We start from the raw sequence: 15,939 nt of genomic DNA on the forward strand, positions 1-15,939 counted from the left end.
TCTATGGAATTTCACTACCTGCTGAAAATATGCTCACAGAGTCACAAAGCTTTTCATGACTGCTTATTCTATTTTATTATGGTGTCCCAAAAGACTGATGTATGTTGTACATGTAAAATATCTACCTCAAAATTTTTTTGCAACGTCTAATAGACTCAGCAATGTCTTTGTCATTCTCTCTCATATTTGTCACATGCTACTTTTTTTTTTGTTTTCTTGCTTCTATTTATTTGTAATCTGATAGTTCCATGGAAGTTTGTACTTTTAACTCTGATTACTTTTATAAGCTAATCCTACCCATTATTCTTTCTGAGTGTCATAGGTTAGCAAGCAAAGTCCCGGAAGGGATGTCCTTGCTGAGGGGTGCTTACAGCTTCCTCTGGGACCTGATAGAACCTAGCAGCTGGCCAGTTTGAATATGGACAATTCTCTAAGCCACTTAAAGTTGTGACCGCCTCTGTGATCCACATTTAAGAACAGACAAACTCCCCCTCCAAGCTCTCTCTCGTTTCCGGCACTGGGACAGGTGGCTGCGGGCCCCGTGTGGGGGCCAGCGGGCCCGGCCAGGCCCTGCTTGGGCCAGGCCGGGCCGGGTCATGGCCATCCTGGAGTCGATGGACCTGTTCCAGCCATGGAACCCCCCCCACTGCCTTGCCGTGGGCAGCCGGAGCGTCTCGGCTCTCCCCCCTCTCCACTGCAATAAGAAAAATTCAACATTCCAGCTGCAAAGCTGCAAGGCCGAGGTGAGAGTAACCCTTTTATTGCTGTGAAGAGCTGAAAACCTGAGGGAAGAGAGAGAGGAGATGCTTAAAGCTGAAATTCTGTTGTGAAGCTATGATATATCAGAGTATCCCGTTGTAATTTCATGAAGATATGGGGGGCGGAGTGTTCAGCTCGTAAGCAAAAGCACCTGCGCTGAGATAGGCAGATGCTGACGCAGCTGTAATTTCATGAGAAGTTTGGACAGGGAGAGACGGACCAGATGAGGACTTTTGCTCCACACGGGAAAGGAGAAAACCTCAGTCCCTAGAGATTAACCTGATGAGGACTGTTGCTCCAAATGGGAAAGGAGAAACCTCAGTTCCTAGAGATGCTCCCAGAGATAGTCCTAACAATGAAGATGAGGAAGACCCTTTGCTCCCAGGGAAGGAGAAGGGCCTCTGGTTTTGTTTCTGAACGGCTCAACCTTAAAATTGTACCCCAAAAAACTTCAGGAGTGGACCCTGGAAAGCAGTTGCAGGAAAAGCTGCAAGTCGGGGGAAGGGACTCACACGCAGGCAGAGAGACTCCTCTTCCTAAATAGACTGAACAATATTTGGAAGTGGGTGGCTGTCTCGTTGTGATACTGTTTTCATAGCATGAGCAAGAAGAGACTTCTCTTTCTAAATGGACTGAACAAGGTTATTATGGAAGTGGTAAACAGACTGAACATCTTAAGGGTTGTCTTTTTACATTGTCAGTGGGAGAAGGGAGGAAGGTGGGGGGAGGAGGAGAGTTCTGAAGGTGGTATAATTTTTTTTTCCCTTCTTTTAGGTCTGTTAATAAACTTCTTTATATTCTTTCAAGTTTGGTGCCTGCTTTGCATTTCTCCTAATTCTTATCTCACAGCAGATAAACAGTAATGAGTATTTTAGACCAAACCACTACACTGAGCAACCGCTGTAAATGGCGTGTTACATAGAAAATACCATCTTTATTCCAATAACATTTACTACACACTACATACCTTTAAATTTGCAATAAGATACTTATACTTTTTCATGTATATTAGAAAAGTTATTTTTCCGCCTAAAATGACAAATCAAGTATTACATTCCCTCAATAAACACCTAAGGACAGGAACATATAAAACCCCTTTTATGTTTAAAAAGTTGTTTGTTCAGATTTTTTTTAATAAACAATATAAACAGTAGTGATATTTGTAAAAAGAAGGTCTAAACCAAAAAAAATTGCTCTTTTTTTTTTTTTTTTTTTTTTTTTCTCCCCATGACAAAGTTAAATTTAAGAGAGAGCGAATAGGTAAGAATTCTGACACACTGAACATTTCTGATCTGGTTGCATGTTTCCTCACAGTGAAGAAGAAGAGAATATTATTCTAGGTCTCTTTTGAAATGAAAAATTCATCTCCCAACCCTACTTTTTAACTTAATGCCTAAATCAACTCAGGATTTAACAGAATGAGGCCTTTTGAAGATCAGGGAGCAATTGAATTACAATATAACAAATAATGTATGTAATATTAGAGCAATCTCAATTAGATAACGTATTTGTCAGCTCAACAATTTTTGTTGCTGCAGAACTAATCATGAATCCACATTCACTGACTCTGCCACTGGCATTAATCCAATATATATCATAACAAAGCCATTTATGCCTTATTTATACGTATTTGTGGAGGGAGATAGATACTGTAGGTAAGTGATGTCCACAATTCAGAATTGCTTTTCAGTCATCTGCACACTGTTAAACAGTGTGAAGAAAAGACCTTATATCACCAGTTTGGTGAGTTTTTCAACTCAGTCTAGACCAAGTGCTGTAATTGTAGGTTTTAAATGGATTAGTCTATTATCAAGAAAGTCTGGAGATGGTAAACCATGTAAATTAAGCTCCAAAAAATGTTTTCAGAAATGCCTCTGTCATGCAATCACAGGCATTAAGGCAAATCTGTAAGAGTATAATCACATAAAAATGTTTTGGAACATATATAACTTGCAAATGCATTAGAACTGCATGGAGGTTACCTCAAATTATTGTGTAAATAGAACATCTGGCTGTAAATCACAGCAAAATAAATTTTAGTTCACTCTAGGTGGTTTTCATTTGGCATGCACAAATCTTCACCTGTTGTAAGGTACATATAAAGTCAGAAGCAATATTTTATATACTATCACTTTTTCAAGATACCTTAGGAATAAATTAGCAAATTGCAAACTAAACTGGCTCCAAATACACAAAAAATTATTATATAAGCATATTTCTTTAGTAAAATGTAAGGGTTAGAAAACGTCATCTGAATGATATCTAAAAATAATCTGGAAGTATGATAATTCCTCTGATGAAATACAGCCTGGAGAGTTCTAACCAAACTGATAATCAGGAAGATGCAGCTTTGAGGAGAGAAAAAGGGAGGACCTGTCTGTGTGGTCTGATGTGAGCTGACTGCAAGAGCTCCATTATCCTAAAATGGATACCAGGTATCCAAGCAGTGAAGAATGTATAAACATTAAGCGTGAGTAAAGTGCTGCAGACAGAAAATCCTTTGGGAAACAAGAAGAAACAAAAGAAACTTAAACACTCATACTGATTGCATTGTATCACAGAATGACAGAGACCAATAGCTTCAGCACAATCTGAGGAATATCTATTATACTATCTCCAATGATACCCTCGTCCTCTGTTCAGAAGTGACTGAAATTATAATGAAATCAGTCCTCCTAGAAATAAAATTCAGCTCAGTAATTGCTGCAGTAAGCCTATTCCCATTGGCTGTACTACTGTGTAATTTTTATTATTTTTGAATTTTGAGTGGATAACCTAGTCATCACGTTGGTGAGCAAAAAGATTTAAAAGAAGATAAAACGAATTGTTGAATTTAGGCTTCACATACTTTCCGGCAGAAATTATCTGAATTTAATACTTTAATGGTTCATTTGACATTCCTTATAAATGGGTAGGAGACAGAAGGAAGTAGAAAGGAAGGAACCTTCAGAACTGCATCTGTTTTCTGCTTTAAGATCAACCCTCTTTGTCTTTGATGCATATTCTGACTCCACTGCTTCTGCTGAAGGCCAGATCAGATGCTCCTATGACAGCACTAAACTGAGTGAGTCAAAGGAGAGGAGGGAAAGAAAAGAAGACCTCTTCAAAAAAAAACCCCAAAACTGAATGTCTACACCAATTACAAAAAATAGTAAGCCAGCCCTACTCTTAAGAAAAAAAAAGATATTTACTCATATTATAGATTTAAGAGATTCAGAATGTGTTTTTTGCCTTGGTAAACTTAGTAACGTCCAGTGGCCTGTGTTGAAAACAAAGATCTTGCAACTTGACTATGGCAGCTGGTGTGGGGTCAGTAGCTCTGACCAAGGAAGCTGTGACTGGTCCGGAGAGATGGTCCCAAAAGAGATCGTCTTCCCGGGGCCCGGTGTCTTCCCTCAGCTGCTGGCTGGAGGGCCTGTGCAAAGCTGTCAGCTCTTTAGTGACTGTCAGCTCGTGATTCCAGCTCAGCTCTGCAGGGCAGCCTCCAGGCCAGACCAGGGAGAGAGAGACGAGAGGCCCGTGTAGCTGTTCCGCACGAGGCAGCTTTATTAGTCCGGTGAAGGGGAGGCCAGGGACGAGCTCGCTCTGCCCTCGCAGGGGCAGGGGGCCAGCTTTATAGGGATACAGGGGGTGGGTGTCAGAGGGTGAGGGCCAATGGGTTACAAAGGATCTGCTTAGGGTCTCCCAGAGGATTCTGGGTTTGTCTTCTTCTCGCCGTAACTGAAGAGTAGCTCCCTTTCCAGGGGAGTTCTGCTGGGAAGTTTAGGCACTCTCCTTATCTCAGCAGACGTTCCTCCAGGGCAGGGGCTGGGTATACCCCACACTTGACCTTTTCTATTCTTGACTACCTGCATTTGTCTGGTGAGTTAACAGCTCTCTAGAAATCAATTGTTTCATTAAAAAGCTTTTATGTGATAGCAAGGATGAAAACAAGAAAATGCAACTGTATCTATTGCATAGATTAATCACTTTTTTTGAATAGAGCTGAGTCTAGGGAAATAAAACATTTGGCAAGACTAATTTCTCACCAACCAAAAAGGAACAATTCTGGGAAAGGAAGCAAGATTTTTTATCAAGATACCCTTGCAAGAGAATCTTTCCATTTTGCTTATTGTGATTTCTCTGTTTTCTAAATAATCCGCTCATCCCTTTATTGTGTACAAAGCCTGCAAATTTTTCACTTGTAGATCTCCCCTTTTTGCCAACAAACATGAAAATATTTCATGTCATTTTAAGCCAAAAGAACCAAATACAGTTGAAAGAAATTACTTCAGTCATTTGAGAACTCTATGAAGATACTGTGAAACACAAGTTCAGGTCAACAGGAAATTCAAGAAATTTCATGTTTCTTTCTCCATCAGAAAAGGAAGACAATGAACCAAATAAAATAAATTCAGAAGTTCTAAAGCAGTATGGATCTTAATGTTTCATAAAACACAGGGAATAAAACACAGGATGTTAAGATTATAAATGCAAAATTAATTTCTATTTGTTGAACTGTTAGGACTTTTTTTTAACTACCTTAGTTATTCCCTTATGCTCTCTGTACAGCTTTGACCAGCTGGCACGTAGTTTTGATGAATTTATTTGCTTCAATTTGCTTAGGGCATATTTCTACGTTACTTATGGATGTATAGGGATTATATTAGGGAAGTGATCCATTAATTGACCAGCAGAAGTGAAGACTACTCTTTCTGCACCTGAAAGGCCATTCTATTTATATGATCTTTGCAATTGCACTTTTTGATCACTATGTGTGCAAACATATTTTCACTTGGTAGCTTGTATACAAGTTCCTGATCCTCCTTTGAGGAGGGAAGGGATGAATTCATAGCAGTTTATGACCTGAACTACAATGAGGAGGATTTTTCTTTTCCTCTCTGTTCAATTTAATATTTCTAACTTGGCAAAAGAAATATTACATGAATGAGTTTCAAGACTCCCTACCAATATGATGGTGCTATCTAGTCAGGTTACAGCACTGCAGCTTGAAGGAATGAAAACCAGACTACACTTTATTATCTAATGACAGCTGCTGTAAAACTTTATGTCATCTCTTTTTTCTTTGCTTAAAGTGTAACAGACTCTGCTGTAGCCAACCACCTCTCTAATACTTACTCTTTTTACCTAACCTCATCTTTTTGCTAGATTAAGTATTTTGCTTCCCTTCTTGCTAAAAGTTCTGATTGACATTTCCTGTGTACTTTCAGTACCTTTTTTTTTTCCCTTTACAACATTTCTAATTTGCTTTCTCTATTCCCATTTACTCTGTCAGAGGTTTTGTTCTTCTCTGGCTTGGTTGAATAAAAATGAAAAAAAAGAAAAAGAACCTGTCTTCCTGTATTAGATATTAGAGCTTTCCCAAATGCATTTGGCTTCTCTCTTATGGATCCTTACTTAGCACTTTTCCGATTTAGCCAAAATTAAGTCTCACCATTTCTTTGCATTTTACAGTAGATCTGACTAAATAGTGTAATAATCATCTTGCTGGGTAAAGTTAAAACAGTTATTCTGTGATTTGTGATTTTTATTGTGTCTATTCTAGCATTAAAACTGGAAAAATTTGAAGTATATGAAAAAGCTTAAATATTTTTGTTATACTACATTTGTACATGCTACCTTTTTTTTGGTGATTTTGCTTTCTATTATCCTAGACTAAAAGAATCACAGACATTAGTGGTCAAAGTCACAGAGTAGGTCATCTGATCTATTTTTATTGCAGCACTGTTTTTTTTGACTATACTTTATCGGAATACTTTGTCCAGTCACATTTCCATGATCCCTTTCCAGTTCTTCTAAAGACTCAGATATTTCTAATGGTATTCATCCAGCATTATGCTGTACACAGTTTCATCCAAGTATTTCTTCCTAATATGCCCTCAGATTTTGCTATAAATGTTTTTTGTTCCTCAAGAAAATTCTCGACCACTGGAATGCATAGGCAACTTGCACTGAAGTCAACGGGCTATTTGTGTTAGAGAATGAATCTGGCTCATAATATTTACAGTAAAGGTAATTATTTTGTCCTCTTTATCATTCTTGAATTAATAGAGATCATATGGGAAATTTCCGACGATATCAGATATGCATCATGGTGTCTGTAATTCAATAATTATAATAATTGTAGCAATTGTTCCCAAGAGAATATCCATAGCTTTGGAAAATACCCAAAATTCAATGTAAAATGGATGGAGGGAGGAGAGCACTACAGAAAGACATGTAAAAGAATCTGTGTTATCTTAGAGCTAATAAATTACTCCCATCATTGAATCTATGGCTTTCCAGCTCCTGGAAACTGCTTCTAGCCACTTGGCATACAGCATCTCAAATGCATTCTTTGAGGAAAAGAGTTATTCTTCCATTTTAAAGTATAACCCATTAAAAAAAAAGCCAACAATTAAAAACAAAGCAAAACAAAAACAAACAAAGAAACAAACAGAGAAACAAACAAAAAACCCCATAAAACCCCAAAACTGAAAAAACTGATCACCTTATGAAATTGCTTATTCTGAGGAGATGGGAGCACCAGGCTCAAAACTGTAGCTCTTATATCCAAGAAGAAAGCGCTAAGCAATGCTTACAAGCTTTCCTCCTTTGGACGCGCTCCAGGGTGTATACAGTATTGAATTATTGTGGACCAACAGGAAAGCAAAACCAAAGGAGAGTTACCTTTTGGTGAACTACAGAAATTATTTCTGATGTATTTTCTACATAGAAACAATATGTTTTTTATGAAGAATGATGCTTTCAAATAATCCTTTGACTCCAATTACTGATACTAAGGAGAGAACAACCACTGCTAATTGTGATTTAAAAAATAAAAGGTTGGCAGTACTCACATGAAATGTTTTTCATCCAAGGACTTAAAAGGATTTGACAAAATTAAATTAGTCCTCTCAATACTCATGAGGATCAGATAGTCTGTTCTCTCAGAATGGAAAAGAGATATTTGGGAAGGCTAATACTTCAGCAAAGTTCATAAAACAGACTCAGACTTTAAGCTGAGAGAGGAATCCATTGGTTCTCATAATATTCTATTTCTCTGTCCACTATGTGCCCTCCCATATTTCCGTTATTTACATGCAATATTAACTCAAAAACCTCCATACTATTCTAAACATTCATGAATATTTCTGTCTTTTTGTATGCATTCTCTAATTGTTCTCTTTTTGTTTTTGATATCCAGCATATTTTGTTACTTTCCTATAAGTAAGATTTGCAATTATATAAATCTTCTTTTTCTACTGTAAATAGTTTTCCAATCATGAGAGCAATGTGTCTAATTTTAATTTATTTCTTTCTAAATTGTTCAATTATAGACAATTGTGTGTAATAACTTTTCTGTCTTTTTTTGTTTTTTTAATATCTCTTTCACCTTTAAGGTTGAACTCTGCTCCTGAGAAATCCATGAGAGCTCTTTGCATTGTGCCTGGAGGTTCAACTCTGATGGATAAATGTTTTTATATGTTTATGATACACCCAGAACTATTGTACCGAAGTTTCCATGTCTCTTTATACCTTTCATTTTTGTAGCACAGTTGTAACAATGTGGCAACAATGTATCTCCTGTATTAGTTTTTTGCTTCTAAGTGAATGATAAACTTGGGAAAAGTCTTTTTCACGTCTATTGTGGTTTGACGCAGCTAAGTGTCAAGCACACGAAATCTGTTATTTTCATAAGGGGAAAATAAGAAAATATTGAGGAAAACTAGAGAGCTGTGAGTCAAAACTGGTTCAAACTTAAACAGTTGCTGTACAAAGAAAAAGTTTATTACTAATAGAATTAAAAGTAAAAAGAAATAGCAAGAAATTAAAGCAAACCTCCCCTCTCTTCCAGCAGTTCCCTCCTTTTACCCAACTCGTACAAAGGATAACAGAACATGGGATTTTAGTCAGTGTTGCAGTTCTTGAAAAGTCTCTGTTTTATGCTTAAGGAAAAAAGGGTTTTCTTCTGCTTCACGTGGTTCCTAAACTGCCACCAACAGCAGACCCGCTCAGAAAGAAACAATCTGCTGTGGTGTAAAACATCTCTTCCATGAAAAATCTCATAGTTCCTTCACACTGCCAAACAAGGGCCACCACATTGGGGTATTAATCTTTTTTAAGGATGAGTTATTTTGGCCTGAGCACAAAGGCTTTCTTCGCCACAAGTCTCTAAAAGCCTCTCACTTCTTCTGTGTAGCCTGGCATAGGCACTCTTCACAATCTTCATGGGCCACATGTGAATTCTCCATCCCCCCATGTACTTCAAATGGATTAAAGAGAGAAACAATTTGTGGTATTACAGTTTCTTACCACGGCATGCAAGAAGATTTTTTAAACTACGTACGAGAATCGCGGCACCACCCTCTTTTCTCCCGTCGTCATGCTCAGCTCCATCTCACGTGACTCACTTTCTCTCTGACTCTGAAGCCACCATGTTGAAAAGTGTCCTTGTTCAGGCTTTATGGTGGAGCTGCTGGCTGCATGGTGTCTTCTTCAGTTCAGCACGAAGTGTGCTGGCTGCAGACAGGAGGCTCTGCCGGCTCCCGTTGACTCCGCTGGCTCTGCGTGGAGAGGAGAGTGACCCGCTGGTCCCAAGAAGCCGCGCCGGATGGGTTTAGCTGTGTGGCAGTCCATGGCTGGTTTTAGCTGCCTGCGGCTCTGGGATAGCTCCCTGTCCCGCAGCGACCCAGGGTCCATGCTACGGCGTTGGGAAGAGGGAAGGAGGCAGGGGCCCTGGCCTGGCGGGGCCTGGAGGCTCTGGGGCTCCCTCAACTTCTGGCAGGTGAGCTGGAACGAAAGGAAATTCCCGCCTCTCCCCGCAGTTTGAATATGTAAATTGCGAGAAGTGTCATTAGTCCAAAAGACTGTCCATCAACTCAGGTTCAACCCACTACATTCCATCCCTTGTTTCTCGAAATTTACATATCCAAGAGTTACTTAAAATAGAAAAACCAGAACTAAAGGGAAGCAAATTACATAAACCTCCACCCCTAGAATTTTAATGCAACTACAAAGCAAATTTCTACTATCATTCTTCTTAATTTTATATCTTTATACTTGCTTTGCCATTTCAAAGCTCTCATAATTCCCTTTGGGTTCAATTTCCCCATGATCATACAGGAAATACCACAGTTCACTTTGTGGGATGTACCTTCTCTTTCTCTCTGGAGGATGTCTGCGTTTGGTGGCAGAATCTCTGATCTGTACTGCTGAGATTTGGAGAAGGCCATCTTTAATCTTCTTCTTGAGTTCCTGGTGATTCTTCTCTATCTTATCTTCCACTTTCTGCAGACATGTTTCCACAGCTGCCATTCTTGCATGTGTTGAGCCATGCACGACATCTGCATATGCTCGGAGCTTCGTCGCCATATCCCACACAGTCTCATTCCCACTGTCATCTGGTCTCATTATTGCTAAAGCAGAAGCATATTCTTGTGGCCCAAGTCATATGAGTTTTCGCCACAGGAATGGATTAACTCTGGCCCAGTCTGGGCTCCTCAATCCTGCGTCATTCATATAGACAATCTCTATCACCGCTAGTTCTCTCAAGTGTTGCATCCTTTGTCCTATGGTTTTCCACTGGGTTTGCTGCATATAGAAATCATCTGCACACAGATATCTTTCATTCACGCCTGTCAAAACCCGTCTCCAGAGACTGACAGAGTCAGCCCTCCTTATCATCGCTCGGTCGATCACTGGATCATGTGACAGGGATCCCAAATGCCTCGCTTCAGCACCCTCCAGCGTTATATCATCACCTGCAGCATCCCAAATATGGACCATTCAACTTATTATGGATTCATCAGACCATCAGGTGTAGTCCTTTCTTAGGCTGTGAAGGTCCTTTATGGACATGGACTCAGTAATGGTTTCTGTGCCTGAGTCAGTTGGTGGCTTTGAGGTTCCTTCCCCTGCATTATCCTCATCTTTCACTGGGCAATCAGTTTTGGTTGTGTGCTTTTTCCTCGTGACAGGAGCCACTGTCAGTGGCTTAGACTATCCACCTGCTTTGGAGTTGCTGTCTGGTTTGGCTGCAGCCTGAGTGTCTGGGGTGTCTGCTGATTTATCTTCCTGTCCCTCTACCTTTACCTGCTGCAGTGTGCGATAGGCATATGCCAGGGCGCAACATATTGCAAGGAGCTTGTTCTCATTAGAATTGTCATTTTATTTCTCTTTCAGATATTTCCCCACCTCAGCTGGGTTCTGAATTTGTTCAGGGGGGAAATTCCAAGCTATTGGGTCAGAGAATTCCTTCAGAGTTTGGTCCATATCCTCTCATTCCCCACACCTTTCAGGATTTTCCACATCTGGCTCAGGTGTCTCATCAGTCACCCTGGAAATCTGAGCTCTTATTCTAGACAAGCTGCAAACCACATAGAGGAAGTTTACCAGATTAAATACCAGGAAGGTGGTCTCTTTCACATCCAGGGGAAACTGAACATTCTCAAAAGATTATGTATCAAATTTAAAGGGGAAGGAGATGAAAGGCTGGGAAACCCCATCTCCTCCTCTTCTAACAATCTGGGTGCAATTACTAATAAACTCCCAAAACCGGCTACTGAAGCTAGGACTGGGATTAGGACGGAGAAACCACTTATCATACACACTTTGAAGAGTTGCCTGTACCTCTGTTAACTTCTTATAAACCATTATCACCCAGCAAAGCAAAATAGAAATCCAGATTTGTGCCCCTGCTCAGCAAAAGTTTCGTATCAGGGACATGATCGGAGAAATCTGTGGATAGGCAAACAGGCCTAGGGACCAGAAAGGTAGTAATACATCAAGCCAGAGAGATATTATGAACTCAACCAATATGGTGACTACTTTACCCCAACACAAAGTAATTAAATTCAAACCAAAATGTAATTAGTACAGGTTTTTCACTTTCCTTTGAGGCATACGTTGGGCGCCACTAATTATTTGTGCTTGTTTGGACAAATTTGGAGGAAAAATATCGTCTGATAGAAGGCAGGTCACAACCAGCCTTTTCCCACCACGCTCGGGAAAAGGAAATTTTCCTCGGAGGAAACTGAAAGAGATTAAAAAACGTATTTATTTAACAAACACACAGGAAAAGGATAATAATGTTAAATAATAAAACCTCTCACTGTGGAGAGAAACCTGGGAAGATTTCAGAGTCCTTCTGTAGGTGTAGTCTCTCTCCTCCTCCTCAGAGCTGGGTCATGGGCTCATCTCTGGGACCTGGCTGGAAAATTCTCCCAATGAGTTCTGATGTTGAAACAGTCCAGAAGAGAAGAGAAGAAGCAAAAAAACCCAAAGTCTCAGGAAAACAAAGTTCAACTCTCCATCTCGCTCCGGAGAAAAGGAGCTGAAAGCTGGCTGAAAAGCAAGAAAGGTGCTTCCTCTGCTCTTGCTGCTGCAGAAGCAGAGGAGTGTGTATTTGTGTCCTTGAACAACTGCTTTGAAAAGTTCACTTGGTTTTTTTTACTCTCCCCCCTCTCAGGCTCGGGCACAGAAAGGCACAAAGTTAATTTCTGGGCATAGAGCAGCAATAGGGGATACACATCATAAAGTCACCCCAAGAAAACATCTCCTTTTCTTTCATATTTAATAAATTTGGAAAGAATCCATTTGGATCCAGCATTTTGTCAGCATTTCAGTTAGTCTTTTTTTCTAGACATACTATGATCATAAAACTATTGAACAAATCTCTGTTCCTCTCCCAGATTGTTTCCTAGATTTGATTTTCATGTGAAGGAATAAATTCATGGTCATGGTGATGTCAAATGCATCTGCCACTTGTTTACCTTTTTTATGAGTCCATAACTTCATTTTTTTCCTGCTAGTCAAGAAAACACTTCATTATGTTTTAGATGCTCCTGGATAGCTTATCTTAATTTAGAAGGTTTTAAAAGGATATGTCAACAAACAACCCCAAATTTATATCCTGTAGCTTTTGTGTTCTGTGTGCTATATATTTTCTCAAGGGATGAAAACTTGTCAGAATCTCTGATTTTACCAAAAGATTTACTGCCAAATAGCAGTGCAATTTTGCAAGATAGGCCGACCAAGAGGTCCAAATTAGTATCATGAACATACTCCATAACATCCATGTGTTACTGTCACCGAGACAAAAATGCCAGTGGAAAAAATGTAGTTCTGGTGTAAATGTAGTTCTGGGTAAATTTGCAGCTTTTTGTACTCAAGTTTAATTTTCTAGTGTGTCTTTTAAAAGAGAGTTTAATAATATATTGTTTTAAATAATAAAATTTGTACAGTAAATAGTAAAGGCTGTGTAGGCTAGATCTCACTCTCAGTGACATTATTCAGGAAAGGTGATCATGCAGGCAGCTCTTTAGTTTGAGGTGAGATATATCATAGCTAGCCGAAGACATCTAAAATAAGAGATCCAGCTAAATTCTGTCATGGACACTTGCAGGCGACAGCTCATCATGAAGGAAATTAATGGAAGGAATAATGAGTTGTGAGAGTATTTCTCTGTCTCAGGTAATAAAAACTACCTACATCACTATTTCAAACAAAGTTTCTTATATTCATTGACTCTTATCTTTAATATATATCTCTTATCTTGATTATTCTTGATGGAATTTACTCTTTTCTTACTATAAGAAATTAACTAAAGAAAAGTCCATTTCATAGATGCATATTTTTCAACTTTTCTTACAACTGCTTAACAGAAATAATGGGGTATAACCAGACAATTTTTGGAAGGATTAAGGATAATCTTGCTATTTTATGTCAAATCTCTTGATAATTTCTTGGTCCTTTCTCAGGTGTTTACGAAAGATAGAGATAAGTATCTCAAGCACAAAAATGTAGTCCAATCAAAAGGAGTTTCAAAGGTATAACATAAGCATTATTCACACTGAGATTATTCTTTGCATGGGTATTACAGTAATGATAGTGTTCACAATACTTTTATGTGTTTTCCCATTGTTTTTAATTTTTTCAGTGATATATACTAAATAATCAGAAGAGCCTCTAAAAGCAGTTCTATTATTGCTGCTTTTTTGGTTTCTGGGTTTTTTTATTTTTAAGATTATGGAATACGTTAATAGAGGAAATTTTCAATTTCAGGTGGTTAATGAGGAAATAAATGCACAAGTCCATCTGTTATGAAATCCCCTCCATGTCTTATACAACACATAAAGCACATTCCAAAATTTTTAATACTTTCTTCTTTTTCCTCTGGAAAGGAGAAGATGGTTTTGGATAATCCTAAATTAAGTCAAACTTCCAAGATGAAAGTGATCAACAACTATACTGAGTAACACGTCAGGCTGCTGGTCAACAAAACCATTTGATTCAGAGCATGGAAAGGAAGGACTTTAATATCCCCATCACTGTGTCCTTAAAAACAGGTTAAAAAGGGAATGACCTCTGGCCAAAATTTGTTTCCCCTTTCTCTTTTTAGTTGTCTTCTCTCTCTCAAAGTTATTGAGTATGAGGAGATGTTCAACAACAATACAAAACCCTTGTGCTTAAGCAGAGAGGTATCAAGCTGGAAATACAGAGATCTGTAAGAGTGCTCCAGAAAGAGGTGGCACTAAATAGTCTGATTTGGCCTAAGAACACGATTCCAGAAGCATGGGGCTGTTTACAACAAACACTCAGACACAACTCTCCCATGCCAACCTCTTAGGATTTCTCAGCCTTACACTGTGAAACTCCATACAGAAAGCAGATGAATTAACTTCTGCAAGGAGCTGATTACCACAGAGAACGTGATACACACAGTCATCTGTTGTCCTTGTTTTTAGTCAAATGACCTTTCTGAAGGCAGACACTGTATTGCATAGCTCTGTATTTCGTTTCTTGTCTTTATTGCCTAACTTACTACACAGCTTTTTCAGTGGTGTACCAGTTGAGAGTGGTGCATCTTCGTTCCAGATACAGGAGCAACCAGGACAGCTCGAGAGTGCTTATAGATGTACCTTAAGCAGACCCTGGGACCTGACTAACCAGGACAGATGGGAGGTGATCGTTCATAGATTCTTGTTTCCAGCATAGAGTACTTTTTTCTTTTTGAAAAAATGTAGATGAATTTGCATTTTTCCCCTTTTTTTAGGCATTGGAACACTGTCGTGCTCATTATAAGGAAACAAAGTAGCACACACTTCATTCAAAACTAAAAATTTCTATAGGCAATAGAATTTCTATGCGCGTGGTTTTACTGCGTTCAGTGGAGAAGACTAAATCCTTCTAAATCTCTGGCTCTCTTAGCCTAAAAAAGACATGATGGTAGCATGAGATTTTGCTTGGAGAAGCTGTGTGCAAAATGCATGGCAAATTGGAATTTGCTGGAACCCTCAGTTACAGAAATACTTCTTTGCCACCCAGTCAAACGAAATGACTATTTCTTTTGTGTTTTCCTGTGTAGTCAGAAAACTAACTGTATTCTATGGTACGTGACTCCTGTGTTAAAAGTTTAATCTAAATTTTCCTTTTTTTTTTTTCCTGGGATCTTAGTTAGCATGAACAATTAAAATTAGGTTCTTAATCTGCATATGAGCAACATCATGCAGCTTTTGAGAGATGCACATTGTTGTGGTATGTTCTTTTATATAAAACCCAGGCGAAAAGAAAAGAAGGAAACAAAAATAAAAAAGAAAAGAGAAATTTCTTTAGCTATTCACTATTATTCTCTTCACAAAAATATGAACCAAACCAAACAAACCCAAAGAACAAACAAACAAAATAAACCACAAAGAAACAAACGAAAAAAGAAAACAAAAAAGAACCCAAAGAAACAAAACAAAAAAAAACCCAAAATCCTTACTGATGGTGTTTTGGGGCAGAATATGACAGAAAAATAATGCTATTGTTGCATCACCTTGCTTCCACTATTTAGGCTCAAATGTCTCTAGGGTAGGTACTGGTGCTATTTTAGTTACTGTGAGTAATAGGATTAAAACACTAGTTGGAACTCTTCTGATGTGTCAGACTATCCAATAAATGGAGTGCGTGTGCTGTAGGGTCCCTTAAGGCAGTTAACATAGCCATGTAGCTAAGCAGCTACTGCACTGCTTCTCCCTTGCAGATGAGGTATTCAGATGCTTAGTCAGAATAATTTAGCAGCTCCTCTGAGAAACCAGAGCTGTTCAAAGAAATGCTATCAGGAGTGAGGATCTCATCTGATGTTTTTCCACCTCTTCATAGATTTTTTTTTTCTTCAAGCTAGCTCATATTCTACCTGAAGTGCTGAAGTTCCTT

This window comes from Corvus moneduloides, chromosome 3, assembly GCF_009650955.1.
Source record: "Corvus moneduloides isolate bCorMon1 chromosome 3, bCorMon1.pri, whole genome shotgun sequence".
Classification (NCBI taxonomy): Eukaryota; Metazoa; Chordata; class Aves; order Passeriformes; family Corvidae; genus Corvus; species Corvus moneduloides.